General features: G+C 43.0%; 1 non-coding gene across 1 annotated transcript; it reads right to left on the bottom strand.

The window, feature by feature from the left end:
* Positions 1-5,229: 5,229 nt before the first annotated feature.
* Positions 5,230-5,311, bottom strand: trnas-gcu (transfer RNA serine (anticodon GCU)). The gene has a single exon. It is a non-coding gene; the product is annotated as a tRNA-Ser (tRNA).
* Positions 5,312-5,519: the final 208 nt, after the last annotated feature.

Here is a 5,519-nt window from a genome sequence, read left to right as displayed (position 1 = left end):
GGCCCTCGATGTTGCGCCGCCCTGTCATACTAATCTGAAGTCCATCCCATCTACACTATTCCATGTACGTCCATATGCCTCTCAAATGACGACTTAAATGCACTTAATCTTGGCGAATCTACCACCATTACAGGCAAAGCATTCCATGCCCTAACTACTCTCTGAGTAAAGAAACTACCTCTGACATCTGTCTTATACCTATCTCGCCTCTCTTTAAAGTTGTGACCCTCGTGTTTGCCGTCCCCATACTTGGAAAAAGACTCTCCCTGTCCACCTTATCTAACAATCTGATTATCTTGTATGTCTCCATTAAGTCACCTCTCAATGTTCTTCTCTCTAACGAGAACAGCCTCAAGGCCCTCAGTCTTTCCTCGTAATACATTCCTTCCATACCTGGAAAAATGCTAGAAAATCCCCTCTGCACCCTTTCCAAAGTGTAAACATCCCTCTTATAATGCGGTGACCAGAACTGTTCACAATACTTCAAATGTGGCCGTACCAGATCTTTGTACAGCTGCAGTATAACCTTCTGATTCCAGAACTCAATCCCTCAATTAATAAAGGCCAAAACACTGTTTTCCTTCTTAACAACCCTGTCAATCTGGGTGGCAACTTTCAGGGATATCTGTGCATGGACACCGAGATCTCTCTGCTCATCTGCACTCCCAAGAATCTTACCATTAGCCCAGTACTTTGCATTCCGATTACTCCGTCCAAAGTGTATCACCTCACACTTGTCCACATTAAACTCCATTTGCCACCTCTCAGCCCAGCTCTGCAGCTTATCTATGTCTCTCTGCAAACTACTACATCTTTCGTCACGATCCACAACTCCACCGACCATAGTGTTGTCCGCAAATTTACTAACCCACACTTCTAATCCCTCATCCAGGTCATTTATAAAAATGACGAATAGCAGTGGACCCAACATCGACTCTTGCGGAAAGCCGCTAGTATCTGGACACCAAGATGAACATATTGCATCAACTACAACACTCTGTTTTCTTTCAGTGAGACAATTACTGATTCAAACTGCTTTGTCACCCACAATCCCATTACTCCGCATTTTTTATAATAGCCTATTGTGGGAAACGTATCAAACACCTTGCTGAAATCCATATACAGCACATCAACCGGATTACTCTCATCCATCTGTTTGGTCACTTTGTCAAAAAACTCATAAGATTCGTTAGGCACGACCTATCCTTTACAAAACCGTGCTGACTGTCCCTGATCAGATTATTATTTTCCAGATGATTATAAATCCTATCTCTTATAACCTTTTCCAAAGCTTTACCAACAACCGAAGTGAGACTTACTGGTCTGGAATTGCCAGGGTTGTCTCTACTACCCTTCTTGAACAAGGGAACCACATTTGCAATCATGCAGTACTCAGGCACTACTCCTGTAGTCAATGATGATTTCTAGATCAATGACACAGGCTCGGAAATCCCCCCCCTTCCTTCCCAGATGATACTAGGATAGATCCCATCTGGCCCAGAGGACTTGTCGATTTTCACACTCTGCAGTATTTCTAATACCTCTTCCTTGTGAACCTCAATGTCTTCGAATCTAGATGCAAGTATCTCTGTGTCTTCCTCGCCAATATTTTCATTTTATATCGTGAACACTGTCGAAAAATATTTATTCAGTGTTTCACATGTCTCCTCTGACTCCACACACAACTTCCCACAATTATTCTTGATTGGCCCTAATTTAACTCTCGTCATTCTTTTATTCCTGACATGCCTATGGAAAGCCTAAGGATTAACCCTGATCCTATGCGCCAACAACTTCTAATGGCTCCTCCTGGCTCTCATGTCTCCTCCTGGCTCTTCTGAGCTCTCTTATGAGGTCATGCAGTGAAACGATTCTGTCTGCTGCACAACATCATTCTGCTTCGAAATATCAGGCTGTATTTCATATTGATAACTGTAAACGTTAACCTTTAACAAGCCATGACAGTGAAATCACTGAATCCTCATCACTATTCTACCAGGGAAGATTTCTGTTAACATCACCCTGGACATCATGAGATTCGCCATTCTATTCTCCATTCCTTCTGTGCGTGATCCCCTCGGCCCTATTCCGGTCTTGTTGGTTGGTTTACAATACTGAGGCTATCCAATCATCTTTGCATTTCAGTTTGTAAAGGATGAGACCTTCTCTCTGAGCTGGCAATGTGCTTGCTCAGTGGCGATGACACTGTCCTTGTAAACTAGAAAAGGGCTTGAAATAGGCCATTCCTGTTTTTCATTGCAAGAACTTGAGGCAAACCGTTCGGCAGGACAGGAAATAGTGGGCGTGAGCAGTGATCAAGTTTGGCAGCAAGAACGAGGTGAGTTAGCACTAGCTTTCGGAGAGCCGCTCCTTCATCAGGTGGGTGTTTTTCTGCAGGAACTTGGTGTGTGTGTCAATATGCGCGATCTTTTGGAAGTTCATCTGGACTTTAACCGACCGTTCGTGGTGTCGACCGTATCCATGACGTGGAGGTGTTGGTGTTGGACTGGCGTGGATAAATTTAATAATCACACAAAGCCATTTTAGATTCCAACAGTTGACAAACACCTGATGAAGAAGCAGTGCATGGAACACTGTTGCTTCCAAATACGTCTGTTCAATACAATCTGGTGCTGTGTGATTTTTACTTTGATAGCTCTTGGCAATGTTTAACTGGTCGAAGACAGTGAAAGAATTTTCGTTTGTGGAGATGAAAATTTCAAATACTACCCACCTCAGCACAACAAAAATGATGAAGTTGGATGTGTGATGAATCTCCATAATGCGCTTGCGCAAAGTAAAAGCCGAACCTACAACCACCTGATCCGTAGCCAGCTATACAAATGGTTGTACCACTGGCCAGATGCACAGCTGAGAATTTACACGCTGCAGGGCTGTGGTGTTAACAAGGACATGAGCAATAGCAGTAGCAGTCACAAGGTGAACAAAAAGCAAAGATAATCACCATTATTGACTCACTTCAAATTGTCCTCAAAAAAACGACCATTGACAATCTGATCAGCCAATCAATGAGGTCCCTGCTGATCTTGGAAATTGCAATGGACTTTGCTGCGTTTTCACCGTAATTTGAGGTAAACTCCAGCCTAATCATAACATCACATATTCCCATTAATTTTCAGCTTTAGATTACGTTAATGACCTGTCCGTATTTGCAGGAAATGCGTGAAAACGTCCTTCCGCTGATGTAATCCAGTGCAGAGTCGGCCAGAAAAGAAAAGACAAAGACATGAAACATCACTCCCATTTCTCTCTGTTCCAAAGCGTTTTCCTGAGTTGAATATTTGCAGGACTTGTCTTTACTATCTAAATATTTAATTATTTACCAGGGAAAGATTCTTCATAAATCAATTAACATCTGAGCTGTTGAAACATATTTTACTTTAGATTAAAATAGTTGAACATCCTTTCCCCCAGCCTAATGTCCCAATCCTCCCTCCTCTTCCATGTAAATACCAGCTGCTCCAGGTGATGGTGGAGCTCCCAACCTGACGTTCCAATGCTCCTTGCTGCTCCAATGCAATAGAAGCGGCTCGACTTGAAGTTGGAGCTCCCAGTCTGATGTCCCAATGCTCCCTGCTCCATGTCAGTAGAAGTGGTGCAGTTCAGGTTAGACCTACCACTCTGATGTCCCAATGCTCCCAGCTGCTACATGTCATTAAACGCTGGTCCTTGTGAGGTTGGAGCTCCCAGTCTGATGTCCCAATGTTCCCTCCTCCATGTCAATAGAAGAAGTCCAGTTGAGGTTGGATCTATCACTCTGATGTCTCAATGCTCCCTACTGCTACATGTCATTAAAAGCTGCTCCAGGTGAGAGTGTAGCTCTCAGATAGATCTCGCAAAGCTGCCTGCTCCATGCTAACTGAAGCCGCTCCAAATGAGGATGGATCTTGCATTCGGATGTGCCAATGCTCCCTGCTGCTCCATGTCAACAGAAGCTGCTGCAGGTGTGGTTGGAACTCCCAGACTGATGTCACAGTGCTCCCTGGTCCACGTCAAAAGACGCTGCTCCAGATGAAGTGGGAGCTCCCATCCCGGGCAGCTCACATACTTCTATACCATCATAGAAATACTGTCCACTGAACATTTCCACCACTGGACCCATTGGTGGAATATCCGCATCATGAGAACCTAATATTATTTTTAGTCACCACCGAATCATTGTTTCCAAAAGTTATTCTTTCTTAAACCTTACTTAGAATGTGCATACTGCAGTCAATCCGAAGGAAGATAACGGTGCTAATTGATCTATGCTTAATAAAAATTACATCCTATTTTTCATGTTGAGTAACTGCGACTTAGTAAGGACAATTTTTATATTGAAATTACACTTTTATTGCAGATGAGAGAATGTGGTTTGCATTATTTTAAATTAACTTGTTCACTATGTAAAATGATCAAATAGATCTCAATTTCAAAACAAAATTGGTGACGTTGTCATCCATCTTGAAACGTGGTGTCTTCTTATTTAAACCAGATGGGTATAATAACGAAAAGTCTATTAATGATATGCGAATAAAGACACTTTAAATCACAAGGTTTGTGAAAGTTTGTAGCTCAGGTTGAGGTTTAGGGTTTAGGTTTGCTCGCTGAGCTGTCAGGATTCATAGCAGAAGCGGTAATGCAAAGACGAGAACAAACAGCCCTACCAACAATCAAACCAAAATCTAGGTCCGCTACGCAGATGACACCTTTGTCATCACAAAGCGAAACAAGATAGTAAAGTCATTTAACATCATCAACAACACCCTCACAGGCATAAAGTTCACCAAGGAGGAAGAAACCGACAACAAACTCGCATTCCTGAATGTCACAGGAGAAAGAAAGGACAACGGAGAACTACAAACCTGCGCATACAGAAAACCGACAAACACTGACCAAATACTTAACTACACCAGCAACCAACCCAACACACACAAACGAAGCTGCGTCAGAACAGTATTCCAACGAGCCACCACACACTGCAGCATAGACGAACTTCGGAAAACAGAGGAGAACCACCTATACAACGTATTCGAGAAGAACAGATACTCAAAAAGTACAGTCTGCAAATTTCTCAAGAACAAACCATGACAAGCAGACCAAACACAGCCAGAAACCATAACAACCTTACCATACATCAAAGAAGTTTCAGACATGACAGCCATACTACTAAGACCCCTCGGAATCCTAGTAGCAGACAAACCCACGTACACTCTCAAACAAAAAATCCGACGAGAGTGGGATTCGAACCCACGCGTGCAGAGCACAATAGATTAGCAGTCCATCACCTTAACCGCTCGGCCACCTGGTCACAGATGCAGCAGAAGCTATTACCTTATGAATAATTGAATTGCTTAAATTATGCAGAGCAGCAGATATTTCTCCCTGGTGTTGGTGAAATGAGAAATAACACAGTACGGTTGCAAGACTATGGTCTTACCCCTGGATTGTGGGGAAAGTGCACTCCCACTGTCACACGATGCACACAGTGATCTGAACAAAAACGAGGAAATGACTGT

The sequence above is a fragment of the Chiloscyllium punctatum genome, chromosome 18, assembly GCF_047496795.1.
Source record: "Chiloscyllium punctatum isolate Juve2018m chromosome 18, sChiPun1.3, whole genome shotgun sequence".
NCBI classification, from domain to species: Eukaryota; Metazoa; Chordata; class Chondrichthyes; order Orectolobiformes; family Hemiscylliidae; genus Chiloscyllium; species Chiloscyllium punctatum.
The sequence above is the reverse complement of the archived record's forward strand: the minus strand, read 5'-3'. Positions and strand labels throughout refer to the sequence as shown.